Below are 15,659 nucleotides of genomic sequence, written 5' to 3' on the forward strand. Positions count from 1 at the left end.
CACCCACTTGAGCAGTTCCTTGTTCCAGGAACACAAGACTACGCTTGGGAATGCCAGGATACGTCGCTGCCGTTAAGAGACAGTGCTTCACCTTTCTCCGGGATCAGTTCAGGGACTTCTCGCGTCACCTACGGCGCCATCGTGGGATCTTCCAGTCTCCTCCGTCCAGGAACCACAGACTGATAAGTTAATCCGTTATTGAACTTATACTAATGCTCTATAACTGTATACGCTTTGTTCACCTATATTCCCTCACTCTCTCTCTCCCTGCATGGTTATTACTGTTAATAATAATAATAATAATAATAACTCTTTATAAAAAAAACTGTCAACTCTTGTTCTGCCTCCTGCTCGACACTGCAGCCTGCATTCCTGCAAGTACCTTACATTTGGCGTAGTCAGCTGGATGCAGTCCAACAGAACGAAGGAGGCAGACCAAGCAGTTGGGGTTGGCCCTAGGTCCAGTATCTCTCTGGGGCAATGTTGAACAATTTGCAAAAGTTTACGGGAAGCAACACCATGTTATGGAGCTGGACTGAGCGCATAAGGGGAATGATGAGGATGCACCCCATGACCCCTGCATTGGAGGCCGAGGTGGCCATCATGGCATTAGATGGAGAAGCCAGAGACTCAGTTATGCTACGGCCTCCCAGAGAGCGAGACACCTTTAATAAGGTGCTCCAAATTTTAAAAGGCACATGGAGACCCCACGGACGTAGGGGAGCTGTGGACTTGTCTCTTTAGTCGCATGCAGAGGGAGGGGGAGACTGTGACTCAGTACATGAATGCACTGTAGGAGTTGCATGCTGTTATTGTCAAGAAAGACGGCATAGGAATAGGCCCTACGGATATAATGATGCGAGACCTTTTAGTGACGGGCTTGCGGGACGCGCTGACGAAACAGGCACTGCAGGAGTGTGTACGGGTAAACCCTCGCATGACTTTTTCTGAGATAGGATGCGAAGTGCGCACATGTGAACAGGAGCAGGGGGTGACAGTCCCAGTAGGGAAGGTCTGGAGCGGGGAGGTGTCCGTGAATGCAATCACTGAACCCCAATGGGTGGAAGAATTAAGGAAGGAACTTCTGGATATTAAAGGAGAGTTAGATGATGTTAAAAAAAGTCAGAGGCTGCCTCAAATCCGTTAGGAGGCAGGGAAGGCTCGGATTCCGGCCGAGATTCTAGAATGTAGCGTCGACAGAGACCCCTCACCTGCTTTAATTGCAGCGAGATTGGACATATGGCGTGGGAGTGTTCACGACGGGGTAGAATCCAACCACATCGTCCGTTAAACTAGAAGGCTCCGAGCCTTGGGGACACCGCCCGGAGTCAGAACAGATATGGAGGAGTAGTGGAAATCCCAGAAATCTAGTCTCAATGTGCCCTCTAGTCTGGGCCGAATTTTATGGTCAAGCAGTGCATTGCCTGGTGGACACCGGCTCACAGGTGACTATGATGCCCGAAGCCTATTTCCGGCGACATTTTCCTGAAAGGAAGCAGCCTGAGTGGGGCCAAGGGATAAAGTTGACGGCTGCCAACCAACTGCCCATCCCGGTCCCAGGGGTGGTGTGGATGCAGATCTCCATTTGTGGAAAGGATCTGGGACAGAAAGGTGTGGTGCTAACCCTGGGAGAAGTGAGTAGCGGACACAGTCACCCTGGGAATGAATATATTAAAGGCGTTTGGGAGTGTCCTCATCAACGAACCCTCTAACGAGACTCTGAAGTAGCGGAGCCCATATACCCCCCCAGAGGAGAGTATTCCAACAGTTATTCCGTGTAGCTCAAGCTCAAGAGTCTTTCAGTGATGGAGGGGCGTTAGGAAATGTGATCGTTCCTGCCTCTTCCAAACTCATTCTGCCCCCCGGTCAGACGGTACTCACTCTGCCCATTCAAGCTTGCACCCCGTTAGAAGTAGAGATCTAAATGGAGCCATCTTTTTCGGAGCAACTTCCCTCTGGACTCCTGGTGGCACGTACGTTAGCCATTGTGCATGATGGAACAGTTCCTGTGCATTGTGTCAATTTAGAAGATCAGGACATCACAGTTTCTCCCAAAAGTGAAGTAGCTCGGATTATGAGCATGTCTGAAGAAGTAATACCACCTCAGGCTGTGCAACTGAGAGTACAGCAGGGAGGACGGTAAACTCCTCTTTGACCGCGGAACCCCAACATATCCAGGAAGGATGACTTATTTTGGAACAGATGCGGGCTGAGATGAGCGAACTCACTCAGGCACAGGTGCAGCAGGTAGAAGCTCTATTGGGATGCTATAGAGACGTATTCGCTCATCATGAGGACGATTTCAGCTGCACTATGGCCATCACACACGAGATACCAACTGAGAATAACGCATCCATAAGAGAATGTTATCGACAAATTCCACCACAACTGTACCAAGAAGTGAAGAATATGCTAAGTCAGATGTTACAGAAAGGCATCATTAGAGAGAGTCAGTCCATGGGCTGCTCCTATAGTCCTAGTGTGAAAGAAGGACAGTACCCTGCGTTTGTGTGGATTATTGTAAACTGTATGCCTACACCGTGAGAGATTCATATTCATTATCAATGATTGAAGAATCCTTGTCTGCACTAGGAAAAGCCAAATTCTTCTCACCGTTGGACCTTGCCAGCGGCTATTCGCAAGTACCGATGTTGGAACAGGACCGGGCAAAGACCACCTTTATACTACCCATGGGACTGTTTGAATTCAACCGAATGCCGTTTGGCTTAGCCAATGCTCCTGGAACTTTTCAGCATCTTATGGAGAGGTGTTTAGGTGATTTGAACTTTGAAGCTACGCTCATCTATTTAGATGACATCACAGTCTACGCTGCTTCATTTGAGGATCATCTACAAAGGCTGGAGCAGGTGTTAAGTCGCCTTCAAGGACACGGGCTAAAAGTGAAGCCTCAAAAATGCCATTTGTTCCACACTCAGATTGAGTACTTGGACCATGTTGTCTCTGCTGAAGGGGTGAAACCATCTCAAGAGAAAATTGCTGTGATACAGGATTGGCCCACTCCAGAGATGGTGAAAGATGTTCAAGCATTATATTCACCTGTACATAATTGCTATGTAACATATATTTATTGCTGTTGTCTGTGTTATTTTATATGTAAGATAGGGACAGTGCAGTTAGGGAAAAGGGCCACTAGATGGCGGCACTGAGTACACTGCATGGTACTGTTTAGTTGTAGGACACTTAGAGGTTAATACTAGGAGGGGTAGCTGGGGAATAAGTTAAGGAGATTTCCTGTACATAGTCAGTCAGGGGTAGACCACTGTGTGTGCTCAGGAGGCCTATGGTCACGCGAGACCGCTACGTCATCAGAGATCATTTGCGCAATGCATCCCTGGGAAAGGAAGTTGCTGGCAGTGCCATGAGGGCCAGGAGGATTCCGGGGGCGAATGGAGAGTAAGTATATCTCTTTTTAATTTTTTGGCATTATTTTTAACAGGGATATGGTACCTAGGGCATGGATGAGATTCTCCTCTTCTCCAGACCCTGGGTACCATCCGCACATGAAACGCTCACTTCACGCATGGTGGGCATAGCCACATGCGTAAAGTGAGCTTTTCAATGCAATCCTATGGTGGCGGAATCGCAGCAATTCCGCAGAAATAATGGACATGCTGCGGATTTTACCGCTTTGCGATTCCACAGCGGAAAAATCTGAATCATTGGCACAGCAACTGCGGAATCCCATAGGATTGCACGGGGATGCGTTTTATTAGCGATTCCGCTGCGGCAAAAACGCGGCGTAAACGCATAAAAAACGCAACGTGGGCACACAGCCTCACAGTAAGTATATGGTTTTTACTTATTTTGATGGCTATGCAATAAACCTTTTTAAGGTACGACCAGAAGTCACAGCAACGGCATATTTGCTATTTTTTCCATCATCAGTCTAATAATCATCTCTGAACAGTAAGGAAATCAGAGCCTGGATGCAGAATAATGTAAATAGATTATTTTAAAGCAATTATAGAATTCCTCCTAAAAAGCATCGGGAATGGCTGGCCCGATACGTGGGTGAGTTGCAGTGCAAGTTCCTAACCAAAAGTTTATTTAGGTTAATTAATGTAAGTAATGTGGATCCGTGCATCAGCGAGCTAGAAAGCCTCAGATGCCTCCCAGTCAAACACCATAGCTTATTGTCCAAAAATACTTCTCCTATAATACATCACCGCAAAGAAGCTGCAAACCGAGGTGCACAACTATTAATATCTGTAGCAGTGATGAATAGTGACTGCCAAAGCAAGTGGTGACATTTATAAACCAATTACAGTCACATGGAATCCATATGTGCCAACCGTGTGTAATTGACACATTGTGACCGCAGAAAATCGCTTTTCTGTTAACACTGGATGATCTTTATAGAGGTGGTCTCATCTTCTTATATGTAAGGGGGGGAACAGGAACAGTGTCATCGGTCCGAAATACGCTCTGGAGCCAGAACTATCGGGGCCGTCATTACTGTTACAGGGGGATGACTTGACTGAACAGGGAGAGCTTGAGCACTTGACCGAAAGGGGCGTGGTAGACTTAAAAGGAGCGGAGCACGGGAAAAAGAGGGACTTGGCGGGAAGGGACTACAGAGCAGGACGAAGGTTGACTCCCTCTCCTTAATTACCGCCACTGACGCCAGTACTTTACAGACTGTCCTCCTCTCATACCCGCTACCCAGTGCCCCTCCACGAACGAGACCCGTGATGGGTAGTGCAGCAGACTTGCCGACCGTTCCTGAGCGCTGTGATTCTGTACAAGGTCTTGTCACCTCTGCGGCCTGTACGGCAGTGTGCTCCCGGTGTACCGCGTCACACTTTAGGAACCCACAGAAGGAATTGTATTCCCTCTCCAACGGACCCAAGATCAACATACCCAAGTTCAGCGGACCCAAGACCAATGGATCTGGAAACTTCGGCACGGTGAGGAGACAGTGCATCTCATTTCTACACAGCAGAGCCAGAGACTTTGTTCACGGACAGTGACGCCGTCGGGAACTGTTCCAACCACTCTCCAACAAGAACTCCAATCAATAAGTCATTACCTTCACTTTTTCCCTTCTTGTTGCATTTACTGTATAGTTCACCATTTGCCTTAACACCTCCCTGCGCGGAAGTTTCCCTGAATTCATATACAGTAATTGCTTAAGTAAACATTTGTTAACTCCTTCTCTGCCTCCTGCTGTTCACTGCATCCGACAGACCTTAACATACAGTTGTGGCCAAAAGTATTGACACCCCTGCAATTCTGGCAGATAACACTCAGTTTCTTCCTGAAAATGATTGCAAACACAAATTCTTTGGTATTATTATCTTCATTTAATTTGTCTTAAATGAAAAAACACGAAAAGAATTGTCCTAAAGCCAAATTGGATATAATTCCACACCAAACATAAAAAAGAGGGTGGACAAAAGTATTGGCACTGTTCGAAAAATCATGTGATGCTTCTCTAATTTGTGTCATTAACAGCACCTGTAACTTACCTGTGGCACCTAACAGGTGTTGGTAACTAACAATAACTAAATCACACTTGCAGCCAGTTGACATGGATTAAAGTTGACTCAACCTCTGTCCTGTGTCCTTGTGTGTACCACATTGAGCATGGAGAAAAGAAGACCAAAGAACTGTCTGAGGACTTGAGAAACCAAATTGTGAGGAAGCATGAGCAATCTCAAGGCTACAAGTCCATCTCCAAAGACCTGAATGTTCCTGTGTCTACCGTGCGCAGTGTCATCAAGAAGTTTAAAGCCCATGGCACTGTGGCTAACCTCCCTAGATGTGGACGGAAAAGAAAAATTGACAAGAGATTTCAACGCAAGATTGTGCGGATGTTGGATAAAGAACCTCGACTAACATCCAAACAAGTTCAAGCTGCCCTGCAGTCCGAGGGTACAACAGTGTCAACCCGTACTATCCGTCGGCATCTGAATGAAAAGGGACTGTATGGTAGGAGACCCAGGAAGACCCCACTTCTTACCCCGAGACATAAAAAAGCCAGGTTGAAGTTTGCCAGATGAGACAAAAGTAGAGCTTTTTGGGCAAAGGCATCAACATAGAGTTTACAGGAGAAAAAAAGAGGCATTCAAAGAAAAGAACACGGTCCCTACAGTCAAACATGGCGGAGGTTCCCTGATGTTTTGGGGTTGCTTTGCTGCCTCTGGCACTGGACTGCTTGACCGTGTGCATGGCATTATGAAGTCTGAAGACTACCAGCAACTTTTGCAGCATAATGTAGGGCCCAGTGTGAGAAAGCTGGTTCTCCCTCAGAGGTCATGGGTCTTCCAGCAGGACAATGACCCAAAACACACTTCAAAAAGCACTAGAAAATGGTTTGAGAGAAAGCACTGGAGACTTCTAAGGTGGCCAGCAATGAGTCCAGACTTGAATCCCATAGAACACCTGTGGAGAGATCTAAAAATGGCAGTTTGGAGAAGGCACCCTTCAAATATCAGGGACCTGGAGCAGTTTGCCAAAGAAGAATGGTCTAAAATTCCAGCAGAGCATTGTAAGAAACTCATTGATGGTTACCGGAAGCGGTTGGTCGCAGTTATTTTGGCTAAAAGTTGTGCAACCAAGTATTAGGCTGAGGGTGCCAATACTTTTGTCTGACTCATTTTTGGAGTTTTGTGTGAAATGATCAATGTTTTGCTTTTTGCTTCATTCTCTTTTGTGTTTTTTCATTTAAGACAAATTAAATGAAGATAATAATACCAAAGAATTTGTGTTTGCAATCATTTTCAGAAAGAAACTGAGTATTATCTGACAGAATTGCAGGGGTGTCAATACTTTTGGCCACAACTGTATATACCGTAGTTAAAATTGCAAAATACTCATAAAAATTAAGCAATTTTGCAATTTACCTCTTATTTAAAAAATAGTCAAGAACAGAGGGATTTTTAATTCTATAGTATACTGCTCGTTGCCTAAGTTACCAGCCACTTCTGAAGTCTATCACAGTTGTCTGGTTTCCTAGGCAAGAAGTGCATACTTGCAAACACTGCTGTGAAGCCGGCAGGATCTCTGCGATGGAAAAAGTGTCTTTGTGCACCTCTGCTGATGCAGAGGCAAAGCTGACTCTGCTACCAGCATCTTACAATGCACAGTTCAGACCGGCGGCAGGAGCGCAAACAGGAATCCAGGGGGGACAGAAGAGCAATGCAGGAGCACAAGCAAGAATCTGGGAGGAAGAAGAGTAATGCACGAGCGCAAGCAGGAATCCGGGATGAAGAAGAGTAATGCAGGAACACAAGCAGGAATCAGGGAGGTAGAAGAGTAATGCAGGAGCGCAAGCAGGAATCCAGGAGGAAGAAGAGTAATGCAGGTGTGCAAGCAGGAATCCGGGATGAAGAAGAGTAATGCAGGAACACAAGCAGGAATCAGGGAGGTAGAAGAGTAATGCACGAGCGCAAGCAGTAATCCGGGAGGAAGAAGAGTAATGCAGGAACACAAGCAGGAATCCAGGAGGTAGAAGAGTAATGCAGGAGCGCAAGCAGGAATCCAGGAGGAAGAAGAGTAATGCAGGTGTGCAAGCAGGAATCAGGGAGGTAGAAGAGTAATGCAGGAGTGCAAGCAGGAATCAGGGAGGTAGAAGAGTAATGCACGTGTGCAAGCAGGAATCCAGGAGGAAGAAGAGTAATGCAGGAGTGCAAGCAGGAATCAGGGAGGTAGAAGAGTAATGCACAAGCGCAAGCAGTAATCCGGGAGGAAGAAGAGTAATGCAGGAGAGCAAGCAGGAATCCAGGAGGCAGAAGAGTAATGCAGGAGTGCAAGCAGGAATCCGGGAAGCAGAAGAGCAACGTGCTCCAGAAGATCAGAATAATATTTTAAGAGAATGGAGTCAAACTGCTAAAAAAAAAAATCAGTGCCGCAGTTTTACACTTTTTTTTAACTTGGATTTACGATAAGTTTCTGCTCTAAAATCCACATTAAATGTTTCACATACTTTTTGAATAATCTTCCTACTGAAGATTTTAGTGCTTTTTTTCCCCACGTGCTTTATTCACTATACAAAAAGAAGTAACATGGTAATTCTTAAGTTATTTCTGCTAGAGAAAAAGAAAAAGCTCCATACTTGGTCAACGAAAGAACTAAGCAGAAAAGAGATCCATACACAAAAAAAAAATATGAAAAAGCACTTAAAGTCCTCAAATAAAAAACACACTCAATGTGAACATACCCTAATAATGAAAAAGTCTTAGGAAACTGTGGTATCTGATAAAAAAAATTTTATAATTGAAAATCTTATGCAGTCTGGAGGTGATGGTGTAGAGTTGACAAATCTTAGACTTTCTAAATCACTAATAGATTACTAAACTAAACTTTTAAAAAAACTTTGTTTTAGTTGTGTTGATTGATGGGGTTACGTATCGTGAGCTCTCTACAATTGCTCAAACCCCGGAGCCAAAGTGCTCGGCTCATACCTGAATACATGCAAAGCGGAGTATGAGCTCAATAGAAAGTCCGTGGTTCCATCCACCACTCACATTAGAAAACTTTTGCCCTTCAGTTTGAGTGATGGTGGTTTTTTGGGACCTGGTCCAGCACTGCTTAGTAGTAAGCAATGCCAGATGCTACGGGTCCGAATAAAAGTGTCTGGCAGAAAATCCTTTGAAAAGTTGTCAATTTTTTGGGCAATGGAAAAATTTGCTAAATTTGTAAAATTTCTGTATTTTCACACCAGTTCTGGCCATCTCAACCATACTGGGTAGAGAGTGGGCTAGACGGGGTATGGCGATGTCGAAATAAATTCATCATAAGTTACGTTGTGGCATAACTTATGCCAGAGATGTTACTCCAGGATTGGTGAGGTGCACGGAGGCCAATGCCATTGAGAGGCTGCAACAAATTAAATAATTTGGCGCAATTTAGCCCACCACACCCCTTCATTAAGATTGGTGTGTACAATGCCAGTCTTTATGAATCGGCATCTTAAAGTTTAGAAATAATTATTGGGGAAGAGGTACTAGTAATGTAATTAAATTTCACCTCCAATTGGCACATTTGGATCAATTTAATACCCATTTATTTATTACTTTGGGTGCTTCCCAAATACATCTTCATATGTTGCCTTAAATTTAAAGGGGTTGTCCATGAGCTGATATTGATGGTCTATTCCTGGGTGGGTTCATTCATCATTAATACTAGATTGATGGGGGTCCTTTAGATGATGGGGTGCCAGGTGTCAGACCCTAACCGATCTGACACTGACGACATGTCTAATCAACCATCAATATCAAAGTCTTGGACAAACCCTTCAATCCTGTGTCGAAAAAGAAAATGAAGCTGCATGACCTCTGCAGACACAGTGGATTGTCCCTAGGGACCTCTTATATCTGGAGATCATCCTAACCAGGAAGTTATAGATGCAGCAACTCATATGGAAGAGCCCCTGTGTAATGAGGGTCTCCTTGATTGTGAAGGATTTCAGGAGGTCAGACCCCCATGATTAAAAACTGATAGCCTATCCCGGGGATTGACCACTGTTGTTAATAGGCATTGTCCCATATCGTATATTTATGAAATATCCACATGATCACGAGAACAGGGCACCATCAGAATATCGAAACCCCTATCTAAATCAATGTAGACAGTCGTGGCTCCCACTCCATTTCTGGTGGTGTTTGATGAGGTCTTGTTCTCAAGACAGATGTGGGTTTCAGCAGTAGGACCATGAATATGTCATAAATGTATGAGATGGGTCAACCCCTAAAACTCTAGAAGAACCCTACTAAAGGGAGGATTCCACTCAAACCATAAAATTAGCCACCATTTAAAGTGCAGCCATATTAGTTGTTTATGGGTTTTTTTTATAGGGGCCGTTGTGAAAACAGGACCTCTTTTCTGATAGAACATGCTAACACTATGACAAGTGATTATTACTTTCTGAAAAAAAAAGAAATAACTTACAGGTGACAAACAACTTGGCTGCATTTGTTGTCACCTTGGCAAAATGGCTTCCGAAATATATCAAAATAATGCCGATATCTCTGTAAGTACAGAATATAAAATTACCAAACTTTGGGAATTAGTCTAACTTTTAATGCATTAAAATATGGCTATTTCTATTTACGCGGTAAAAAAAATTCACCTTGAAATGACCTTGCCCTAGTTCTTTACCAAATTAATATCTCCTTTAGTTTTTTTATTTTTTTTCAAAGCGCCATACAGACGGTACATTTCTTATTCTCTCCCGCCATCCTTCTCACCCTGCCTGGTATTTTACACTGTGTGAAGAATGAATAACTAATGAGAACCTCAATTGGAATGACAGAATAAAGACTCACAACGGGAGCGGGAGCCAAAAAAGCTTCAGAGCAAAGTCTAAGAAAAAGTCCTTATTATTTAAGAAGGTTTGAGGGTCCTTGACCCTTCGGAAATCCGGCGGGACGTTTAGCAAATTAACAAGTCGTTTCCTATAAAATATACAATAGTGCCTCGGCTGACAACGTGAACGCCATTAAACGGCTCTGTCATTTAAGTTGCCCTCGAAAAAAACCCACTTTTTTCAAAAAAATACGACTATAGATGTTAAGGACCCAAGTAAGGGAATGTCTGAAGTTTCCCGCATTAGCATAGAACTTTCTAGAAATAATTGTGAACTATGATCCGTCGCTGGAACAGTGTTTAATATTTTAGTCGCTTTAATAAAGTACAAGTAGACTTTATGCTCCAACGTAGTTAACATGTATCAAAGGCCGTGTACCACAAAGGCGAGCAGTAGATCTAAAATAATTGAAGGACCGCCAAGGGACCCTCACGATAATCCACATAACATGGCTTTCACATTGAGAGTCCTTTACTTTTTTCCTGTCTTCGAAAAGTACAAGAATACCGTTCTAAATCTGCAAAGTGAATTATCAAATATTAATACAACAAACCATCAACATTGGCAAAAACATCTATAATATAATGCTAGGAGCGTCACTCTGTCCGAAGCCTTTATAGACTGCGCAATCTCGACGTGCCTGCACAGTCTGGACTCCAGAATTACGCATCCGGGAATGAGGATTGTGGCCCAGGAGATTGCGGTAAGCGTAAGCACTGAACACATACCGCGATCTCCGGCACAACAACTTACCTATCCGGTATTGCCGCTGGGTCTCTTCGGCCCGGAGGCCGGGACATGAATCCTCCGTCGGAAATGGCGCATACGTATAGCGCACTTCAGGCGCCATTTTGTTGGTGAGCGGAAATTATTGAAATCAGGCCGTGATGTCAGGAGAGGGCGGGTGGTGGCACCAGAATCGGCGCCTACGCAGTCCGCGCTTTGCGGCGCCATTTTTATAGATACGTCAGCGGAGCAATCCAGCCACTGAATATATATATAAAATACGTCAGCAGAACAATCCAGCCACTTTTTAGTCAATATGTCAATACATCTATCTATCTATCTATATACAGTATATATATATATATATATATATATATAAGTTTAAACATGTTTCTTTGTACTGTGTCAGCCAGTAGATATCATCTTTGCAGTTAGCCATTGAAAGATGCCAACCACTGAGGAATCTGAAATCTAAATATTTTAATGAAAGTTTATAACCTTATTCATTCTGTAATTTCATAATAATGCACATGCAAATATTTTAAATTTCCAAAATTGATTTTGATACGCATGGTGTAGTAATTCATTCCGCCTGCGGAGGCACTGCAGGAAAACTGAACACAGGATTGACTCACAAATTAGCTTATGAATTGAATGACATTCTGAATGTGTTCACAACCAAAACAATGTGGTCCAAAAAGGGCAAACTCATGATGTATGACATACAAACAGTCCAAAAATGGAAGAAATCACAAAGCCAGTAACATGAATAATCTCTAGCCGGCGTTCACATGTTGTATTGTGTTTTTTTTTTCCCTTGATCACATAACCAAAGTGTTTGTGCTGAGCTTTTTGGAAAATTGTGCCAAAACAATATATTTTTTTAAATGTTTCTGACAAAATGTGGCCAAAATGTGTGAAGACGGCCATATTGGTCACTAATTAATATATTAATAAAAAAGATCACAACATGCCAAAAAAATCAAGTAAAAACTGGACATGATGGTCCAAAAACACTCCTATAAAAAAGACGCGCCTTTAGTGATCTAATCACTGCCGCCATTCTTAGGAAACTAATCAAATATGCAAATTAGGGTGCTCAGTGCACCCTGAGTGTGGCCAAAATGCTGAGTGCACTGTTCCACCCACTGGTTTTGCACACTCCTCCTCCTTCACTGGTGACTGGCAGCGCAGAATTGCCATCAGCAAGCACTGTCTGCAGAGAAAGCTTTGGCCAGCTCTGCCAATCAGAAGTGAGGAAGGTGGAGTCTGCAAAACCAGTGGGTGGAACAGGGCCCTCAGCATATTGGCCACACCCAGGGTGCACTGAGCACCCTAATTAGCATATTTGATTAAAAATCAGTTTCCGTAGAATGGAGGTAGCGGTTAGATCACTAAAGGTGATCCCCTTTAAGTCAGGAACAAACTACAAAGTCAGAAAGTTTATGTTTTAGATGAGATTATAAGAATCTGATTCAGCAGGACTCATCCATTGTGCTATATTATTATACACAGTTTCGACTTTTACTTCTATTTTCCTGGTTACATAACGGCCAGAAGAGAATTTTGTTTAGTAGCACAAGAACAATTTGGCTAAATGCGGTCCATATGCTGTTAATTCCCCGTGGAACATTTTGATTCATTGTGTTCCTATGAAGCGCAGCTGATGCTTTGGCTTTATTCGAAGTTGCGTAATTTCAAATGAACAAGGGATATTACGGGTACATTCCACAAAGAACTGATATGCAAAAAAACTTTGCTTGAGAACCTCAGTCCACGCTGGGATTTTCAAATGCAACGCCATCAGGGGGCAGAGGCTGCGGTCATGCTCTCTCAGTGAAACAAAGCGTCATAAGTGATTGGGTTAATGGTTGGGCTTGTCCCTGCACAATGTGCACAATAGCAGTTCGCGCTCTGTTGCTAGCTTAAATCAGCATTAACGAGCCGGCAACAGAGCACAGTGCAACCCCTGCAAGTGACATCACTTGTTTCTGCACACAGGATATTCTGACAATGCACTCTGTTACCAGCTCATTACTGCCGATTCAAGCCGGCGAGAGCGTGCACTGTCATTGTGCACATTGTACCATGCACATGGCACAGGGACTAGCCCAGCCACTAACCGAGTTATTGATCACACTTCATTTATGAGAGGGGAACTGCAGCTTTCGCCCCCTAATAATGCTTCATTTGAGTTTCCCAGCATGCAATGAAGCGTCATCCATCAAAAAGGAAGTGAAAAAAAAGCAGTTAGTATAAATAGCAAAGGAGCGGGAATTTTTAATTCAATTATATTAGAAAATAGTTTAGATTATGGCATTAAATAGATAGGAATTTGGGATGAAAATGACTTTGGACCACCCCTTTAAGATGCTATAAGGAAGATCAGCATGGGGTCCGTTTTTTTTTTTTGCGCACCGACAGATTCAAATAGACTAATCTCCTCTGAAATACGCAAGAGACTTGCACATGCCGTGATTATTTTCACATTATTTTCAGTTTGTGTAAGAAAACGCTTATCTGAACAGCCCTCGGTCATATGAACGTACCTGAATTGTGCGTTTTTTTGTTGTTGCGCTTTTCATTGCAAAAATGCTTGAAGTTTTTAGAATGTTTTACAGTGAAATATGGGGTTAAAATCATGTGAAAAATCAAAAGTGACCACAGATGGCTGAAAAAAAAGTAAAATCTATGATTAGCATTAGTAATCAAAGCAGCATCGGTGCCTGCGATCTGTCTGGCCTCCTGAGATCGCTCCTTAATGAGAGTAATAGGATTTCGGTGACTTTTTTTATGCTGCAAGAAATATAAATGATCGATGGAGCAAAGCGCTGCACTCGAGTTCTGTAGAATTACTATTGATAAGTAACTTGATTTAGTACCAGGTATCCACCGAAGTAAAGAGTCCAGGCCAAATGCCCTACTTGGCAAACGGGCGCATCTTTCATCTCGGCAGCCTGGATAGCTTTCGGCAATCAAGAGTCAAGTGCAATCTTGGCGTTCTTGCAGGAGCAGTTCTATTTAATGTAAGGCCGGTAGGAAAATCTGCACAGTTCTCCCTGACAAACCTGAACAAGTAAGTTGTACCCATCAGTACTATACTCCGGAGGTACAGAACAACTTAAAGTAATATTCCAAGGAATTAAATAATACCGTATGGAGGAGAGTAGGAAACGGAATTGACAGCACAAATATATATATATACTTTTTGGCCATATAATCATTTTAATAAACTTTTCCAACTCTCCCTAAACTTCCACAAGGATCCGCTAAAAAAAAAGGAGAAACCTCCCGGATTCCAGGAAGAGTTGGCAATGACCTTAAAAGCTGCTGAATTCTCTCGATTCCAGGTGTTTATTTTTTTTTCCTTTCATTGCACATTTAGATGATGTTAAATTGGGGTGTGGATGGGGCACGACCTATAAATGGGGGAAGTACGGGTAAAAATGTTCAATTCTGCTTTTCCACTGCAACATAATTGTTTCTTAAATTAAAGGGGCATTCACATCTCGCATAGCGATGGTATACGATAGACATACTATCACTAGAAATGAGCGAATCGTTTTCAATCAAAAGGAATTTGCCTCAAGCTTCATAAAAAAAAAAAAAAATGGATTCTCCAGAATTTGATTGTTTTACAATTCAATTTGCATGAATCCCGTAAAAAGGCTGGGAAGGGGTTAAAAGAAAGGTATACTCAGCCGGTCTTTACTTGACAATCATTTGAGTCCTTTGACATTCAGCAAATCTGGAGTATCTCAACCTATCTAAGACTTTGCGGCCAAGTCAGTGCAGGAGATTCAAAGATGCATGACGCCGGAAGACAAGACCGAAGAAGACGACCGGGCCTTGAGTAGGGCTGCTCAATGGGTCAAATGAGGGCCGGGAAGGGGTTAAAAAGGTATACTCAGCCAGTCTTTACTTGACCATCTTTGGAGTCCTACAGCACCCAGCAAATATGGAGTTTCTTGAGCTGTCTAAGACTTTGTGGTCAAGTCAGTGCAGGAGATTCAAAGATGCCTGACGCCGGAATACAAGACCGAAGAAGACGATAAGACTGGAGAGGGAATGCACAGCGGGACAGGTCAAGGCCGAGTATAAATTTTTAAAAAAATGTTTAGATATGTTTATTATGTTCTGGGACTATCAGAGTAATAATGTAAGTTTGATTTGAAGCGAGTCAAATTTCCTGGACAAATTTAAGCAAAAAGCAGAATTCGAATTCCAGCAGATTCACTCGTATATCACTAAGAGCAGGTGCAGACGACTCTATGTTCTCTATCCGAGAAAAAAGGTCCGATTATGCTGATCAGACTTGGTCACAGTGGAGAATTTAAAAAACTTTCTCCGTTCAGTCGGTCCGAAGAAAATCGAACCGTAGTGTAATGTCTGTAATGTCATCCAAGTGCGGTTCGATGTTTTCCACTGACCCACAGACGTGAACGAGAAAGTGCCATCCACTTATTGGAGGCAAATCATGCATTCCGCAATTTTTTTCCTCGCACCACTCAGCGCAAGGAAAAAATCATGTGCACTGCCCCATAATATAACATTGGTATGAGTGAGAGCTGATGTTTTCATGGATCGCACTCGGATCGAAGCA

At 43.2% G+C, this 15,659-nt stretch overlaps 1 protein-coding gene across 2 annotated transcripts in view; it reads right to left on the minus strand.

The window, feature by feature from the left end:
- Nucleotides 1-15,659, minus strand: part of ZMAT4 (zinc finger matrin-type 4) — a 436,096-nt gene that overhangs the window by 283,872 nt on the left and 136,565 nt on the right. The gene's annotated exons all lie outside the window — the stretch shown is intronic.

This window comes from Dendrobates tinctorius, unplaced genomic scaffold (assembly GCF_039654945.1).
Source record: "Dendrobates tinctorius isolate UK_male_01 unplaced genomic scaffold, ASM3965494v1 ptg000196l, whole genome shotgun sequence".
NCBI classification, from domain to species: Eukaryota; Metazoa; Chordata; class Amphibia; order Anura; family Dendrobatidae; genus Dendrobates; species Dendrobates tinctorius.